Source organism: Lygodium microphyllum, chromosome 3 (genome assembly GCF_053477565.2).
Source record: "Lygodium microphyllum isolate KBCC chromosome 3, Lygodium_microphyllum_v1.1.10, whole genome shotgun sequence".
Taxonomy (NCBI): Eukaryota; Viridiplantae; Streptophyta; class Polypodiopsida; order Schizaeales; family Lygodiaceae; genus Lygodium; species Lygodium microphyllum.
Genome location: NC_141137.1, coordinates 80,226,125 through 80,246,121, shown reverse-complemented (window position 1 = coordinate 80,246,121; position 19,997 = coordinate 80,226,125). Strand labels below are relative to the sequence as shown.

Sequence of the window (19,997 nt, the reverse complement as noted above, 5' to 3'; positions counted from 1 at the left end):
TTCTATATGTGACAACAGTTTGGAGACCTCCAAGAGTAGATAACAGTAGCCCGAGGTCCTTCTAGTGTAGATGACAACATACAAGAGAGGGCAACAGTCTTTCTAGTGGTCCTAAGCTGTAGGTGTCAGTTTCCATGGTTGTTTGAGCAAGGCAACAATAGCTCTTCAGCGTTTCTCGCAATGAGATTCCGAAATTTCTCTCTACAACATTCTCACCCCCTAGCCATCTATCAAGTTATCTCAACATTTTTCAATAGTTTAAGCCCTCTAAGGAAGAGATTTCAACCAATCTCTATTGTAAACCCTAATGTATAGCAAAAATTAAGGTTTTTATAGACACCTCCAAATGTGTGCTCAAAATTAAGGACCTAGGACTTGAATTCCAACAATCGAAATTAAGGAGTTTCAAGGAAATTCAAGAGGCCAACCAACCCATATCAGATTTAGGACTACCCAAGCAAACCAAGGAGCAAATTAATTTGGAGGCTTGCTAGTCAATTTTAACAGCAAGAGGCACTTGGATTAGTGGAGAAGATCAAAGGATCTCAATTATACTCTTTCCATTTGCAATATAAGATAAAGCAATACCGCAAGGGGCGTCAATTTCGAGGCCAATTGAGTGCCCAATGTCCAAGATTAAGTGGTAAAGTGTACATTTTCAGTTTATGTGATTTTTATACTTGCTGTAATTAGTGCTTAATCAAGTTATTTACCACCCTATCCGAGGAGGAAGGCTAGTTTCAATGAGAGTAGAAGGTTTACGGATAATGGCTAGAGTCAATGATAAGTCAAGGATTATGCGATGCCCATAGCTGACTGTATTCATAAAGGACTAGTCACTACACATAGTTGCATAGAAAATGCACAAGAAGATTAGCATATGCATACTTGGTACAAAAGCACAAAGAACATTAACACCTATACCTAATGCAGTAAAAACTAGGAATTCAGTAGCTAGCTTGGAATGCCTGCCAGCAAATCTCAGCCATGCAAGAAAGATCATTACATGCTACTGCTAGTCATCGAGGGCAGCAAAAGATTCCACATTTTGTAAGAGATTGAGTATGATCAATAGACAAAGTTGGAAACTGTTGAATGTATTCCTTGAGTTCGTGCCAAGGTCCACCATCTTCTCAAGGATCTAGCCTTTCTCGTGGTCACACAACCGGCCTTTCTCGTGGTCATACAACAAGATCATGGAATAAAAATTAAAGAAATAACACAAGGTTTGGAGCCAATTGGTGTCAACTGTCTCTTGTGATTGGTAAAGTGTAAATTTTGTTTATTTCTTAAATTATTGCTAGGTGTAAATTGCTAGTTAATGAGGAAGATCACCACCCTCTCCATCAAGCAAGGTTGGTTTTAGCTCTAGCCCCTATCAAGGAATTTGCAACTACTACCCTACTCATCACAACTTGGTGGACTGCTGCATTTACATACAAATAGGCATCCTTGCTGTTATTTGTCACCTTGAGGTCATCCACACAAGGCCAACATCACCTTCCACAACTGTGTTCGCTGTTTACAGTAGCCCCTCATCATTGCCTAGTTGTTGGTCTACTATTGGTGACTCTTGATCAGGCTTCCCTAACTGCCACATCATCATCCATACAATCAGCTATTGCATTCCAACTTTTCCAACACCTTTCCACATTAACCTGATTTACACTTGCATCTACAACAAGTTGTTTTTTAGTTCTTTGGCACTTTTTGGCATCAGCCTGATTTGTATTTTCATCTATAGCAAGTCTTATTGAGTTTTCAGCACTTTTCTACATCATCCTCCGCTCCAATTGATGGTTATTGCACTCGGGATCCATCTGCAATAAATGACACACAAACATCTCCCTCGGCCCACTCCCACAAGAGTCATTGCCTGATGGACTATGTCCTTGAGCATTGTGTACAATCATTCATTCATTCAACATACATTAATCATTCACTTTTATTTTCTCCCTAGTTTTGATTTTACATTTTTGGCTGACTTGTGTCATAATGGAGTTCATACCAATGTTTTCTCAGTGCAAACCCTAGCATATCTTCAAAAACATGGCTTTGAGATGGCTACAAGATAGAGCAATGACATTATGACATGACTCTTGTTAGGGAGTTAATTACACCTTGTCAAGCCTTTATGTTCATGATGTTATAGGCTTCAATTGTGGACTTGCATTGAGGGCTTTTGCATATATTGGCTCGCTGTTTTGGTAACCTTGACCAGTTGATCATAGGCGTAAGCTTCAAGGACAATCACATGTTGATGCAAGAGTGGGTGAATCTCTCATTGTGACGCCTTGGAGTGTTTATACCTCTAACAGGTAAAGCATATGTTATGTTGAGTTTGACAACTAAATGGGCTTCTTTAAAATGCATGGTTCCTCTTTGGTGTCAAAATAAGTTGTGATCTAAATACAGTGCATCAAGGTGTTGCTACTGAGAAGGCATAACACTTTCTTTGGCCAACTTTGAGACAAGAAATGGAAGGTTTTGTATAAAATTTACAATTCCTCAATGAGGCTATTGGATTTGTTGCAACACCCTTTTGTCTTTTGTAAACAATAAGCTTTGAGAATTCCATAATCGTATTAAACACTAGTGTTTCTGCATCTATGCTTGGTTATTTACTACTTCAATAGTTTTGGAATCATAAAGTTGTTATTTGTTTTTCTCATAGTGCAATGACTACCATGTTGGAGTATTGTGCATTGGTAGTACATGGAATAATAGCAGTGTGCTTGGTTACTTGTATTTGTTCATTTGATAAATGTCATGTTGGAACTACATGCAATCAAGGTGGCTCGCAAGGTTTAAGGGGATATCGCAGAATGAGAAAAGAACATAATGATTTAATTAAACTTCACCAAGATTTTTAACTAAAATTAACTCTAATTCTAATATCCTTAGGTCTTCGTATGGTGATTATTGCATTGGCAAAGAAGCATTTGACACTAGGCACCTAGTTAACAAATCTAGAAGCTATGTGGCACAATAGCACGACAAAAGGAACTTGGAAGATGTGCAATTTCCAAAGAGTCTTAAAAAATTACAATTTTTCATAATGTTTAATGATCATTTGAAAACGTCACCCATTAAGCAACTCATTCAAGTGGTAAAGAAAGCTCACTTATGGTTGACTAGCCAAGGTTAAATTATCCCTTAATCAAATTGGTATGTTGATTAAGAAGCAACTAGCTACTCAGTTAGAAAGTTGTCTAGGTTATTTAGGGTCTGTTTTTCTCTCATTTGAGCAATACAAGTTGAGATAGTCATTCTTCTCTTCTTTACTAAAAATTTTGGAAGTTTCACCATGGATCAGAGTCGTCAGCATGTATGGAGTCAAGACAACAACCAATATTCTCCCCCAGACATGGGAATCAATTAGGCAGTTCTATAATTCCCTTCATAACAAGATATGCTACTATTTTTAACCTTTTTCTCATCAAAACAAGCCATTACTACACTACAAGCTGAGATCTTCTCTTGTCTAAACTCTCATGCCTTGTGAACTTCCTAGACAATCATATCATGAAAAAAGCGATTCTCTCATAGTTTTCTCATTTGGAAGTTTTCTAAAGGAATTTGAGCTTAATGCTCACTGTTTTTTCTAGGCTTGAATAAGTTGAAGTCTACGAATGGACATTTAAACAAACAATCGATAAGGCTAACAAGATCCTCCAACATATATAGACCATTGTGTCACACCAAATTGATGGAAAACCAACTTATATAATCCATTCAGAGCAATTATTTACTGTAGCCTTTCTATGCATGTATTGATATCATTGGATGGCTTGGATAGCCGCAATCAATAAGTGGTGGTTGTATGAGTAGTGTAGCACTATGGATTGGTTGTTGTGTACAACCACTGGCTATCTTCCTAGTTGTTTCATCATTGGAAACATCTTAACATAGGTTAATCATGAAAAAAGTAAATTGCAACTCTTTTGTCACAGTAAATGTATGGGAAAATTAGGGAGATGCAAGCCAAGATGGAATGGAATGCAAATAGCAGCGATCAAAGCAATTGCCTTTGGTTTCAGGCATGCAAATAGCAAGGACCAAAGCAAGTGTCCTTTGCTTTCAAGCATGCAAATAGCACATAAGTTAAATGATGATTTGTTGTGACAACAGTGCACATTTGAATTTATTCAAGTGTGCAAATGTTAGGTCAAAGCACTCGCTTGATGCATGAACAAGACTAAGCTTTGTACAAGGGATCATTCAATTTTTAAATTTGAGATTTGCATAAACTAGGCATTACTTGTAGTTTAGATCAATGTGAAACAAGATTTGCATCTTTAATCCCACTTTTGCATATCAATTGGATTGAGATCACCATATATTCACATGAATTACACCTATGAAGTGTGAATGAAAAGATTTGTTGCATGTTTCGTCAAGGTTGGTGAGAGCACTTGAGGATGTTGTACTAGAGACAAGTCTGGGCTAATTGAAGAGCAAGGCACATGGGAATCAGTAGTATTGAGAGAGTGTTGGGTGGTAAAAAGAAGTCACTTGTGAATTGCGTAAGCTTTGAATATAGATAAAGAGATCAAGATACCAACCTTTATGGCCTATCTTGTGTTATCTATTGTACAAGCACATTCTAACTCTCCCATTCAATGAATCTTTTGATATTTGCTACTTTATTTCATGTGTGCAAGTTAGTTTATGTTCACTTAAACTTTAGATTATTTTTGAAGATCACCTTCAATGATAATTAACAGAAGTTTACATATAATATCTTTGATCTTGAATTTAAAAGTTTAGTTATTCTAGATATTCTTATGTTGATGAAAGGGATGTCCCCATCAATCCTCTACCAAAGGAGATTGATGCAAAAAACAATGTAGCGAAAATAGATACTAGTTTCCCTTCTAACACTAGGGGCTTAAACAATGGAAAATGACAGATAATGAGAATAGTCGTATCAAAAGCAAAAGAAAGGCAAGTGATAGAATGAGCTAAAATCTTTTCCAAAAGTTTCTCTAATAATCGACAAGTTCTAAAGAGAGAACTTTAGTCGTGAGAAAGCAACAATAAGTCACAATAAATGGAACTGACAATAACTAGTTAAAAACTCCTAAACAAGTTTTAGGATTTATTAAGATATCACAAGGCCAACTAAACCAATAAATCCAACTTTTTACCATTAAAAGGATTGATTGGAGATCTCATCTAGCTTTTTATTGGTGGTTGCTAGCACATTAGGCCCAACCTTGTATCCTATAGATGAACCATTTATTGGGCATGTGGGTGTGCTTGGCCTTCAGTGTTTTCAATGTGCAACGTATAGTCCAAGATATTAACTTCAATTTCTAACAATCATTCATTTTTGCACCTCGAGTTTGTACACACTTTCTTAAATTTTTGTTTTATCCTCCTTTGCATGTCTTAAAAAATTTCATCACTGTGACCATCTATGCCTCACTAGTTGACAATATCATTCGTATTGAAAATAAGTCCCCCTAATGTCCCTAGAAAACTAGATATCCCCCTACATGTCTGAAATCTACTTCTCAAGAATCGAGTGCAATAACAATAGAGATTTAGCCCATCTCCCCCTCAAGAACTTGTGAGGAGATCTAGACGACTAAATAGAAAGGCAATAAAAAAGTAGGTGAGAGTTTATATTCTTTTGACAAATATGTATACTTTCATTGACAATATCTAATCACTACTCTTCCACTCCAGAAGAGACTTTGCAGATGACTTCTTCCAATGACGCAGTATTAAAACGGATGCTATTCAGCAAAGCCACACTTAAAGTCAAATTGACGAGCCAAATGACAAGGTCATTAGCACCAGATTCAAAGCCCAGTATGCTTCTAGGGAACAAGAAACATACATTGGTCACTTGGTCAGAAAAGGCTTCTTGTTGAATCACACTATAACTATGACAAAACTTCCACATCCATTGCTAAGTATCCCTCCATACAAAAAGTTTTACCTCATGGTGACATGCTGTCTTATTGAAAAGGGTTTTGCAGGGTTCTTATCTTGATCCTGGCAACAGTTCAGTTTCATCCTCTGCTTGTTTGTGTGTACCGATTATATAAACATTGCAACTTCTCATCAAAAGTTGGTAGCTGATATACAACAGCAACTTAATAGGAGATTGGTCCTTTACATTTCTCTCTTAAGGAAGTGTGGCTATAAAGAGCTATCATAATACCACTATTTGGACAAGATTTAACCACTTATGGCATGGGCAATTGCAAAGCTTATTTCTTGCCCCACAGAGCCTTGAGTGAAGCAGCAGCCACATATTTAAAGTTATACACCTTGCTATTGTTAGATCAATTATTTGCAAAACACAGTGCTAAAGATTCACACGTGTTGAAGACAATTATTGAGTGTATAAGGAGAAAAAGCACATACTATGTAGGATAAAGAAACGACCAAATATATTGTATTTCTGCTATCATCTCCTGTCTGTGAGCTCCATTAGAGTCTGACAAAGACATTGGGAGCTGTGACCGAGTGCTCTTTCATGCATTTGTAGCATGTTGTCTTCCTTTCATTCCAGCAATCGTTTCCAGCATTTCAGGTGCATTTCTAGAGGCAGCAGGTACATGTAGCAGATGGTTGGACCGTTTTCAGCATGTCAGCCCTGTTTGGGGCAGGTCAGTCCATTTTGTGCAGGTCGGCCCATAAGGGCAGCAGTCAGCCAGATTTTATACCTCCACTTATATACCGGCTGCTGCTTTTTGTGCTTCTCATCATTGTCATCATTGCCCTCTTGTTCTGAGGTGTTGTCACCTGCTTTCTCCCTCTTCTTGCTTACAGTCCAGCACGCTCACTGATGTGGTGTGTCGATTCACATGTGCAGCGGCTGTCATTGTATTCAGGCTTCAGCCTTCTTTCAGTTCAGAGTTTGTTCCTTCATTCTTCTCTATGTTCATTCTGTGCTCTCTCTCTCTCTCTCTCTCTCTCTCTCTCTCTCTCTCTCTCTCCAACAAAAAGTAATTATATTAATTACGAAAAAAAGTACAAGATTACATGGTTACAAGATACAAGATGGCTCCAGGCCATCGTACATAAAATCTGAAACATAACAGTGAAGGCACAAAGAGAGTAAAGTAAGGGGGGCAGAAGAAACTGCAGTCTGCTAAGCAAGCAGATCCTATCTAGGGAGAATATCTATTAACTCAATCAAGTCTAGCTGCCAATGAAGCAGCGCTTTCAAGTGGGCTATATGACTCTGCATGCCCGATGAAGCATCAAAGATGAATGCGCATTCCTCATGGTCCATATTGTCAGAAGTGGTGCAGCAATGGAAGTATAGACAAGGGCTGAAATAAACTACTGAACACAAGACAGAAGAGAAAGAAAACAAAAGAACAAAAGAACGCTACAAAGGAAGAGAACTCAAAGATGTGCTCGTAAAATGGAATCCATATACCAAACATAACAATAATGCGTACGACAGTGAGTCACTGGCTGTGTGGGCACCGGCACTAGTTCCTCTCTCCAATAGGAAGACCACCTGAAGAATGATGAGGACTACTATGAGAGAAGGAGGAGCCACTGAATAAATAGGCCCAAAATATGCCAAAAAATGGCAGCTGGTCGGCCAGCAATAAATGCCTAAATAATCACTAAAATGACCACTATAAAATACCTAAACCCAATAATATCAAGCATAGTCCAGACTTGCACATGAGCTAACTAGACTACTAACATCCTCTCTCAAATCATGGGTAATCTGATGCAATACAATGAAAAATTATAATCATATACAACAAAGAACCACCAAAGTAGAAACATGGATACCCAAGTAGTGGGTGATCAAGCCACCACTCTAGCATCGGAGAGTTGTAAGTGTTGACCGTATCACCAGGACTAGAGAGAAGCTAAGAAAGGGGCAATCAAGCCCTTCTCGCGATGTGAAGAAGTGGATCCCTTCCGTGCCATGGACTTCTCCTTGGCTGGAGGATCAAAGTTGAAGTCTAAGAAAGAGGATGACTCGTCAGAGGAGTCAGCATCCCGCTTCTTCTTCTTCTTCCGTGAGGCTACTAACTCTTTGCAGTCCTTCCACAAGTGACCTTTCTTACCACAGTGATAACACTGGGCCTTCGACTTTTTCCTCCTGTCACCCCTCCCTAAAGTTATAAAGGCCTCACTAGATCCGCCATAATGAGATGAGAGTTTTTCTTGTAAACGCAAAGATGTCTCATGCTCAAGCAGCATCAAGGACATATGTGTAAAGCTCACAGGTGTAGAGGATGTTTGCGCCCTCAAAGCATTCCCCACTCCATCAAACTCCAGGGGAAGCTTGTAGAGTACTGTACCCACTAGATGTGCCTCTCAAAGGGCAAGGGCAAACTGCATGTGTCGAAGCTGATCCTGTACATGTGTAACACAAAGCAAAAATAATGGAATGGTGTCCTTGCACTCAAACTTTATCTGTTGAAGCTATCCATAAAGGGTCACGGCATGCATGGGAGAAGGGGTCTCATACAACATCTGAAGCTTCAACCATATTTCTAATGATGTCCTACAAAAGATAACCATCAGGAGAACTTCTTTAGAAATACACCAAAGGAGTGCAAAATAAGCACTGGCATCATCTGAATCCCATGTAAACACAACTTCTTCATGGTTGTCCTCACCAAAATCATTGAAAAGAGGAAAAGAACATTGAGGCCGAGAAATAGATCCACATACAATGTAACAAATCCGCTTCTGCACAAACCAAGCTTTCATCACACCACTCCATGTAAAATAGTCAAGTCCATGTAACTTATCATCTATTCAACAGCAAAGACTTCACAAAACGAGAGTTCACATGCACTGTAGCCAAAGATCTAATCAAAAGCAAAGGCCAACTACCACAAAATGAACAAAAACCTGTCAAAAACAGCAAAAACGGCCTGTACAAACAATCGCCCAGCCACGGTTATGGGTAGAAAACCAAAAACATAGACTGGTAGAGCATGTAAAGCAGCAAATTAACGATTGCAGGCTGAAATCCAGGCGCAGGCTGAAAATGCAAGTTGTTGGTCTGAAAAACGCAGGCTTGATCAGCAAGGGAAAGAAAGACCTATAATCAGCTGAAAAAACACACAACACGAACCAAGATCATGCAATATCTGATACCATTTCAAAAGTGGTGCAGCAATGCAAGCATAGATAAGTGCTGAAACAAACTGCTGAACACAAGACAAAAGAGAAAGAAAACAAAAGAACATAAGAACACTGAAAAGGAAGAGAACTCAGAGATGTGCTCGAGAAATGGAATGCATATACCAAACACGAGAATGACGCGTACAACAATGAGTCACTCGCTATGTGGGCACCGGCACTGGCTTCTCTCTCTAATAGGAAGACCACCTAAAGAATGATGACGACTGTATATGAGGAGGAGAAGCCACTAAATAAATAGGCTCAAAATAGGCCAAAAATGGCAGCTAGCTGGCCAGCATTTAATGCTAGTCGGCCAGCAATAAATGCCTAAATTACCCAGTAATATCAAGCATAGCCCAAACTCACACATGAGCTGACTAGATTCCTAACACATATATGCCAACAACTCCAGAAGCATAAGAAAGGAAAGAGCACTTTCATATCAGCCTGCACAAGGTCCACAAACTTGGGATGTCCAAAGACCCAATCCTTTGGAAGCATCAATAACCCAACCACTCGAAACCAAATGATCGATAGGAGTAACCAAACCTTCCGCACGACCTGGTAAGTAAGGAACCAATAGCAGGGGGGTTCAACTGACGTCTAGCAAAAGAAGTAACAACCATTGGAAATCATTCACTTGGAGAGCATCGAGGCAAGAGGAAGTGCACCAATCAAGATTTGCCAAATGAAGATCTTGGATCGAAAAGGCATTTTGTTAAGCCAACTTGTCATTACCACAAATTTCCACCATGCTTGACCTTTCTAGAGACCCCAAGTGGTATTGCCTTTCTAGATAGGCCAGTCCTTATCATAAATAAGGAAATGATATATTTGATTTGCTGAAGCACGACCCAAAAGCAACCGACCATTAATCAACCAATCCTGCCAAGGGGCCCCCTGGTCCAAAGAGGGAAGAGGTTGCATGATCGGTAAAGAGGTGGAGATGGCATTCCACAAATTGCAGTAGCCTCAGGGAACATGAAAGTAGTGTCAAGTCAATTTGAAGGACATAACAACCCCATTGACAAGTAGAAGAGCATCAGCAACAGTAAAGGACCCTAGGTGCACCATTCTATTCAACATTGGCCTTTGTTCTTCTTTGCCTTGCCAGGAGAGAAGCTTCGAAACCACCAACACTTCCACTCTCAAGGAGTTTACCACCTCCCAATCTAGAGGTGGATGCCAAGAAGATTTAATAAGGACCGATCTCTAAGAGTGGACCAAATGATTCAACAACTAAAAAGACTTAAGTTGGATAGGCTATTTGGCATTAACTACATGCCACCATGAGGCACAAATCCTCGTGTTCCATGCTTGATACCTTGAGTCTCAAGGAAAAATCCAGCAATCAAGGACCACGGTTGCCTACCCTCGCACAAGGCATGGAACAATGACCAACGAAGAGCAATCATATGTGTCTCCAAATCCAAAACAACCCCACCACCCATTCCTTTGGGAGTGCAAACATGGTGCTAAGAGATCCAAGAAATACCCATCCGTGTAGAATCTTTTTTCCAAAGTAAAAACTGAATGGGTTGAGAAATTTGCTATAAAGGAGACTTTGACCAAGGAAAAAAGGGAAGGTAATATGAAACCATCGATATCATGATTGTTTGCGTTATTTTTAATCTCACGTAAAAAGGCCAAGCTTGTAATTTTCAATACACAAACTTATCCATAATACCCGAGGAGATCCAATCTATTAGCACTTTAAGCAAAACCTGCACTCCCAAAGGACAGCCCAAGTGCCTGAAAAGAGAGCCTTTAAGCACCACCTCACCTTGCGAGCCAAGGCTCGAAGATCACAATCACTATACCTAATAAGGGCCAACTTAGATACATTAATATGTAGTCCCGAGGGAAGGGCAAATAAGTCCTGCATGGCCGTCACTCTTTGTATATTATCCGGATCAGCCTTAAGAAAAATGAAGGTTTTGTCTGCCAAAACCTAGCCCACCAATTGCTCCTATGAAGGAAGAGAGAGTCCAACCACCTCACCATTGACTGCAAGATGGGACAATATCATCAAAATGGAGTGAGTGGCCAAGGCAAATAACAAAGAACTTAGCAGGCAACCCTACCTAGCTAATCGACGAAGGGAGAAGGGTGTTGCAACACCACTATTGAGCAAATCTCTTGAAGAGAAATCAGTGCTGATAGTATTGATAAGTCCAAACATTCTCAAACCATAACCCACGCCATCAATTGGCCCAAAAAGGACCATAATGATCGAAGGCTTTTTCAAGGTCCAACTAAACCATCACCATTTCTTGTTTCATATATCCAACATAATCTATTCCCATTTGGGCATTCAAGATGATGTACAGAATATTGCACCCTTTGATAAATCCATACTAGGCGAGGTAAATAATGTTCAAAAGATATACATGCAGTTTGTTAGCTAGGACATTGGTAAAGATCTTATACATAGAGCCCTATGAAGAAAACTGTGGAGCAATTGCTAGGGTTTGCACTAAGGAAACATAGAGTGTACGACCACCGCAGAAACACAGCAATACAAACACTAACATGCAAACTTAAACCCTAAAAGTAAAACTCAAAACTCAAACATAGAAATGAGCACGAGTAGAAGGAGAGAGAGAACAACTCTAAAGTGAATGAAAAGTGTAAATGAATGAAGAGTGTACATAGTGCCCAAGGGCACAATAGTAGTGTGAAATCCAGCAAAGATGGATCCTGAGTGCTACAACCACCAATCAGAGATGAGAGTGCAGAATAAAGAAGGGCAACAAGTTGTTCACCAAAACACAGTAGTCAGGGCTGAAATCTAGTAAACACGGCAGTGTACTACCACAAAAGGCTGAAAACTCAAGGTAGAGGATTGTTAGGTGACAACAAAAGAGGTGTCTGCTGATGTAGGCAGCCTGCTGGACAGCAAAAACACAAGTACTGCAACGATTGCCTAGTGAGAGAGATTACAGTAGCCTATCACCTAACACCAGGTGCTGAAAACGTTGGCTAATCAGGTGCTATGATGACGCAACAAATGGAGACCTTCAAACAACAAGGCAATGGCTAGAGACAGGCAGCCTAGGGCTAGATAGTGATGGGCTGTAGTCAATGATAACTGGACAGCAGATGGTAGGTGGCTAATGGCTGAAATCTGCACGATAGAGTGAGAAACCTGCATAAAAGGATGAAGACTAAATGGGGGCAGCATATCTATTTGTAGATGTGGATGGACCCTCACAAATTAAGGTTTCATTGAAACTCTCTCGAACCGTGCAACATTTTTGCATTTTTCATAAATAAGCATGTTTTGGGGCTGTTTAAGAGGCTAATCGGCATGTAATGAATTTTTTACAGTGCTGAGAACCATGGTGTGAGGAAGCATCTCAACTGAAAGAACAAGATAGAAGTCACTGCCATGATAACATCAAGAGAGATGTTGCCCGTCCACCTTAGGAGGGGAAGCCTCCATGCTAGTAAAAGAGTAAACCTCCTAAGATGACAAAACCATGAATGAAACTGCATGCATCTCAAGTCTCCAACCTTGATAGCATTGGTGCAAACCTACGCGTTAGCCTGACACTAAAAACACAACCCTACCAAAGAGATGAAGGTCTACAAGCTCAAAGGTTAGTAGTGAGATGCTCCAAAAAACAAAACAAAATGGAAATGAAAAGATAACTAATGAACAATGCGCTAATGCATGATTACGTGGGGGAGTAAATGTAGCAGAAGACTTAAAAATGAAAATCTAAGGACAAAATCCTATGGGCCTAACTCAAGAGCCTAAAGACCTAAGAATGCTAAGATAAAGCTAATCTAAGGATGTAGCCACCATCGTGTACGCCCACTAGCAAATCTCTACCAATAAAATGCCTGACAAGGTAGTGAGGTAGTCCTAGATGGAGGTAGATGTGAAGGGTAGTCCTAGATGGAGGTAGATGTGAAGAAAATGCATAAAGTGTAGTACTCGCAAACCAATCAAACAACCCCTCAAGAGTAGAGAAGGACGGCCGCCGATACTATCTATATGCCACATGTCCAACAACGGCTAGGAATGAAGAAGTAGATAAAGCAGTAATGGGAGGCGTAGCCCCATCAGACTGGCTAATTGAAGTGGTGGTAGTTGAAACGATCTACTAAGGTTTCTTAGGAGGAAGACCTTGAGCCTTGGTACACTCCTTCTCCACATGGCCCGATCTCTGGCAATGTGTGTGAAATCCTTTTTTTTAAGGGAATTATTGCCAAATGGGTTTTGTTTCTTTGGTTCCGTCTGAAGAAGGGGAGTTAACCTTTGGCTTGCCTTGCCTTCGCATTTTGCAAGTTCTTGCCACTGTTGGTTTTCCTCCCAAAGAAGAGGCAACCAATCCCCTCTACTCTCTGTGTGGAGGCTTTCTTGTGGACTTGATTGTGCTGCCTTGCGTAATGCAAAAACTAGCACTCAAACTCATAGGTCGACAATCTAAGTAGTGAGACAATGTGTTGGATAAAATGGAAGTATTTGGCAAGCAACTTATTCAAGAAAAACATGACTTGATCATCATCTGACTTCAAGGGGCCTGTAGTAGTAAATTCCGCGGGTAACCGTCGATTTTTGGCCAACTTGACTTTCAAATCATCTCCTTTCTTAATGGAAAACTCTTGAAGCTCATAATCAAGATTGATACCTCAAATGTAATCCTTGCCGCATAACGGTCAATGAGATGACTCTGCTCAAATGTGAGGGAAAATTCTTGTAATTGAGAGTGGAACTTAGGAAGCAACCCCTGCATTAACTCAACATTGGTTATAGCATTACAAGCTCTCCATTGATAGATGTAATCAAGGTGAGCTAATCGAAGGTCCAACATAGACTCTAGACCAATAACAATGTCCCAAAGTCCTTAAGATTCAAGCACTTGTTGCATGAAGTTCAACCGAGTGGTGAAATTTGACCTGTTAAAATGAGTCTTATCCATGAAGGTATTCTTGGCCATTGCAACAAGAGTGGTAGTGCTAGGAGATGGATAAGGTATGTAATGAGGGTAGGGTGGCTAGGGTGATATAGTGCAATATACTTGGAAATTAATCCCAGAGTGCCCACCATGCATGTGGGAAGTATGCATAGTGGATCCAAATGTGGGTATGGACTAACTAGGCATGGGCATGGAAACCACATGAAAAGCCCATAGAGGAGGGATAAGGACACATGGAGCAAAGGTAGGGAATCCCCGCGTAGAAGTGACCCATGGAAAGCATGATGACACACCATAAGTAGAGGATGGAAATCCCTGCATCTAAGATGTCAAAGGATATGTGTGACTAGAGATAGTGCGGGGATGCCCATCACAACCATCCCAATGAGAAATGATATGCTCACTCACGAAAAGGTGAAGGAAACTATGTTAAAGGGTGCTATTCCCTGTAACGAAGCCCCATGGTGCAAAGTGGCTTGAGGGTAAGTGGAGGATACAGTGTTAAAGGGTGGCATTCCCTATAACGATACACCGTGATATAAAGTGGTAGAAAAGTGTTGAGTATGGAATGGAGAATGAGAATGTGCTACGAGTGGAAACGGAGGTTCCAACTCCTAGTGTGGAGAATGCGGATGTGGAGTGTAATCCAAGGTTTTGGAATGAAAAAGAGAGGAAATCGAAGTGTGGGCTAGAAGAGGGTGGGATGGGAGGAATTTGAGAAGAGTGGCTTACATGCTCAAATGAAACAGAAGATGTAGATATACCTCATGAAGAATATCTCCTTTGAGAGCCCCCTCTATTGAAGTTTATATACAAAAAATCATCTAAATCTTGCACACCAAAAGGAGAAACGGAAGAGAGTTTTGATTCATATGACTCAAAGGGGTTGTATGAATCTATAACAAGGCCTGGCTAAGATGATGAAGATGGTTCATTAGTCGTCCCAAATGTCATATGTCCTCCACAATCAAAGAGATGGTCAGCCGCACTAATCAGTCCGGATGAAATAGGAAAGTTGGCAAGAGGAGTGCAAATTCGACTATACGTGATACAAAGTACTCTTGAAACTCTTCTAACGTGAGATTGAAATCTAGAACAAGAGAAAATAAAGAAGGTGAAGGTGGAATATCATCCTCCTCATTGAGTCCTTAATGCCTCCTCAAGGCCTCTAGTGATAAAGAAATCTGATAAGGCATCATGGGATCCTAGGAAAAAGGTAACTAAGCCATTGTGATTTGGTTATGAGTCGTACATGTGTCTCACACAAAACTTGGCACTCCATAATATCTGCAGGATACTCTTTACAAGAGCGTCAACTCTAATACCATGTGAAGAAAATTGTGGAGTAGCTACTAGGGTTTGCACTAAGAAAACACAAATTTTACGACGATGACAAAAACACCACAATGTTGAGCTAAAATATGCATTACTTGTTGATTAGCCTCTTAAATAGCCCCAAAACACACTAAAAATGCTCTTTTAGAGTAAAACCCTAAAACACGGAGCAATTCGAGAGAGTTCAATGGAAACCCTAAAACGGGGAGCGGTTCGAGAAAGTTTAGTGGAAACCCTAATTTTGGGGTTTCCCTTCCACATCTATAAATAGACAGACTGCTCCCATTCAACGATCGTCCTTGTTTGCAAGTTACACCAGCCCACACACCCTCTGCTGCTGTTGGCGCCCAATTTCCAGCCTGCAGCCCGCCTCCATCTACTGTCCAGCCATCATCGACTGCAGCCACATCATCTTCAGCCTGTCCATTGCTATAGGCGACACCTCTCAACTACCTGTCCATTGCTGTAGGCGACAGCTTTCAGCTGCTGGCAACTGCTCCAGTCTGTCCCAGACTGCTGTTCAGTCTGCTGTCCATCATCCCCAGGGTCAGCCAGCCTGCGTTTTCAGCATTGCAGGCCCTGACACTCTCAGACATTGTTTCAGCCTACTATTTACAGCAAACTGTGCACAGTTTCCAGCCCCCGATCGATGGTACACTGCTGTGTTCACCAGTCTCCAGCCTCCAGACTACTGCGTTTTGGTGACCAGCCTGCTGCCATTCACTATTCAACACTCCGATTGGTGATCACAGACTTGGGATCCGTCTTCGATGGACATCACACTCCGACATTGCTCTGCCCTTGAGCACATTGTACACTCTTACATTCATTTACAGCATTCATTCACTTCAGAGTTGTGTTCTCTCTCTCCCTTCTTCTATTTGTGTTTGAGTTTTTGTGTTTGAGTTTTGAATTTTGCATTTAGGGTTTGAGTTTTGAGTTTTGCATTTAGGGTTTGAGTTTTGTCCTCTGTGTCTGTGTCTTTGTGTTTCTATCGTGGTCGTACACTCTGTTCCTCAGTGCAAACCCTAGCACTCTTCCTAACACACAATACAGACACCAACATGCGAAACTCAAACCCTAAAAGAAAAACTTAAAACTCAAACACAGAAACAAACACAAGTAGAAGGAAAGAGAGAACACAACTCTAAAGTGAATGAAATCTATAAATGAATGAAGAGTGTACAAAGTGCCCAAGGGTAGAGCAATAGTGTTGGAGAATGAAGTCCACCAAACACGGATCCTAAATGCTATAACCATTAGTCGAAGATGAAAGAGTGCTAAATGATGAAGGGTAGCAGGTTAGCTACCAAAACACAGAAGTCGAAGGCTGAAATCTAGTAAACGTAGCAATGTACCACCATAGAAGGTTGCACCGGAGGTAGAGAACTATCAGGTGACAACAAAAGAGGTATTTGCTCATGTAGGTAGCCTATTAAACAACAAAAACGTAGGTAATGCAAGTCGCCTAGTGAAAGAGATGACATCAATCTGTCACCTAGCACTAGGTGCTGAAAATGCAAGCTAATCAGGTGCTATGATGACACAGTAGATGGAGATCTCCAAACAAGGTGATGGCTAGAAACAAGCCGCCTAGTGATGGACTGCAATCCATGACGGCTGGACAGCAGATAGTAGGTGGCTGCTGAAATCTGCATGGTAGATTGAGAAACCTCCAGAAAAGGATGAAGACTAAATGGGGGCAGCCTCTCTATTTATAGATGTGGATGGACCCTCCCAAATTAGGGTTTCACTGAAACTCTCTCGAGCCATGCACTGTTTTCGCATTTTTCATTAAATAAGCATGTTTTAGGATTGTTTAAGAGGATAATCTTCAGCATGTCATGCATTTTTAAACTCAACAAGCCCATCAACGAGATTGGTTACCAATGCTTAAAGGCTAAGGGGGCTGGCACTTTAGGGATCAGTTTAATCAAACCCTCCTTCCAAGAGAGTAGAATGTCTAATTGTCCAAATCTATTAGCATAAGGCTCTTGAAGGTGCAGCCAAGTGAGTGGGATAGGTCTCAAAAAAACTCATTGTTGATACCATCCCACCCTGGGCTCTTGTCTTTAGGCAAATGCAAGAGAACATCCATGACCTCATCTTGTGTAATGTCCATATCCCAACTATTGGCAACATCTAATGGGACTTCATCTTTAACCACATCACAAAACAATGGACGGGCCGCACCAACTATATGAGAAACAAAGGACTGTGATCCAAGCAAGTCCATGAAATAGATTCTGCATATTTGCACACTTGCTCACGGATTTGCGACCATTTCACTATCAGAGATACTCAAGTAGACCACATTTTCCCTAGCAAAGAAGGCATGCAAGCCGCAATAAAACTTATGCAACTGACAATTATTGTCCTACAATCTCTCTGATAGTGCAACAAGTTTAGCCTACTGGTGTGATCACTTTTGAAAAGTATCAACAAGCTGTGCCAATCTTGTGGAGATGAAAAGTAAAAGAAAATCTTGTGGTGAATCCATCCAAACACTGTATCAAAGCCAAGAGTCGCTTGGCAGCTTGCAACTGTTGTCTACACAAGGTAGCATGATGTATTTTATATTGTCTAGCAACCGTTTCCACATTGCATATCAACTAATTGAGGGAAGTTGCCTCGTAGAATGGAAGGTTCAACAAAAATTAATATAGCAATTGTTGCATATAGCCATCAAATATCTCGTGCCAAGCAAGGAGGAGTTGAAACGCAACGAAAGCTTGCTCAAAAGGGCTCCAAAAGGACCAACAAGATGATATGCATCTCAAGAGAACATAGCCCTGCAAAACCTTGATTTCCAAAACCTCCAATAAAAAGCAATCATCATAATGTAGAACCAATCCAAGCGGCTCTAGGTTTCCAAGTGTTATGCCGAATGGAAGGTGTATCCATGGTCTAGGTGAGACCACCAAGACCAAAGATATTGTCTCAAAGCTATTAAAGCGAAGGCGTTCCAATGTTGGCATTCTGGGCCATCCATGAGTCCATGTCTTGAAGTCAAATGCAATGGATCAACTGTCATAAGAACATGAGATTTTGATATGATGTAATCTTGCTAATAACATTTGATTAAGATATTAATCAAATGTGCAAGGTTGTTTTGCACATGTGATGATGCACACGGAATTATTTCATGGTAATAAGCCAAGGATCCCAAGGATACAATGGGTGACAAAGGCAAAAGTTGTAATAAGTTATACATTATAGATACTAGATGGTACTCGGTGTCAGATTTTAGCCTAGACCAATTTATTAGCCACTAATGTCAATGGTGACATTAAAGACTAAGCAATTAATGCCGGTCTAAGGGATACTTGGAAAACAATTTGGCTTAGCCAATTTAATTATTGGCTAGTGAAATTAATTTTTTGAGCAATAGAATACTTTTTAAATTAATTTTTAAAATTAATAATTTGAAAATTAATTTAATAAGCTGGATAATGCTGAAAAATGGGATTAGAAGATTGCCACTTGGCAAAATTTGCCCATGCAAGTGAAAAAAACGTTTCTAGGGGCCAAAGGAAGTCTATTCCCACCATTGTGAGAGAGAAGGAGGCTGTTAGAGAGCAAGGAGAGGCTGTTGATGTGATTTGCAACCACTAGGGATCAATCCTACAGCATGTGATAGCAATTTGGAGCCCTCCGAGAGTAGGTGATAGCAACCTCTTTTATGACAGCACCCCAAGGAGAGGCTACTAATGTGATTTGCAACCACCAAAGATCAATCCTACAATATGTGACAGCAATTTGGAGCCCTCCAAGAGTAAGTGACAATAACCCAAGGTCCTTCTAGTGTAGATAACAATGTACAGGAGGGGTCAGCAATCTTTTTGGTGGTCCTAAGCTTTAACTAATAGCTTCCATTGTTGTTTGAGAAGGGCAGCAGTAGCTTCTCAACATTTCTCGTGATGAAACTCTGAAATTTTCTCTACATCATTCTCTCTCATCCCCAGGTCATCTCTCAAGTTATCTCAGTATTTTCTAGCAATTTGAGCCATCAGAGAAATAGATTTGAGCCTTGAGATGTGTGCTCAAAATTGAGGACCTAGGACTTAAATTCGAACAATTAAAATTGAGGAGTTTCAAAAAGATTCAAGAGGCCAACTAGCCAATATCAAAATTGGGGCTAAATTTATCTTTCAAGGAGCAAGGTAAAGGTCGATCCCCAAGTAAACCAAGGGAAAAATTAGATTGGAGACTTGCTAGTCAGTTTTAACAGCAAGTCGCACTTGGATTAGGAGAGGAGGTCAAGGATCTTAGTTGTACTCCATACATTTACAATAAAAGTTAAAGAAATACCGCAAAGGGCGCCGGTTTTCGAGCCAACAAGCTGACCAATGTTCAAGATTGTATGGTAAAGTGTGCATATTAGTTTTGTGAATTTGTTAACTCATTTGTCTGTGTTATCCCTTCTTGGCTTTAGTACATTTTGCCATAAAGTGACCCAATTTTCTGCAATTGAAGCAATGTTCCACAAAGGCTCCCCATTTGAGATGAAAATGCGAAGGGTGCATACGAAGGGAATTCACCCATAGCCAAGTGGGACGCTTGCAAGAGGTATTCCAAAGCATGCACATTTTATTTCTATTGATG

At 40.4% G+C, this 19,997-nt stretch overlaps 1 protein-coding gene across 12 annotated transcripts in view; it reads right to left on the bottom strand.

Moving 5' to 3' along the window:
• LOC148038546 (uncharacterized) overlaps nucleotides 1–19,997 on the bottom strand; it is a 72,824-nt gene that overhangs the window by 28,343 nt on the left and 24,484 nt on the right. For 3 of the 12 annotated variants that reach the window (XM_087673307.1, XM_087673324.1, XM_087673341.1), the window contains one exon: nucleotides 6,382–6,835. The exons of 6 other annotated variants lie outside the window; for them this stretch is intronic. The gene's annotated coding sequence lies outside the window, so the exon portion shown is untranslated. Of the gene's footprint in view, nucleotides 1–6,381; nucleotides 6,891–19,997 lie in introns of all 12 variants that reach the window. 3 more of the 12 variants (XM_087673375.1, XM_087673349.1, XM_087673358.1) reach the window with 3 other exon arrangements.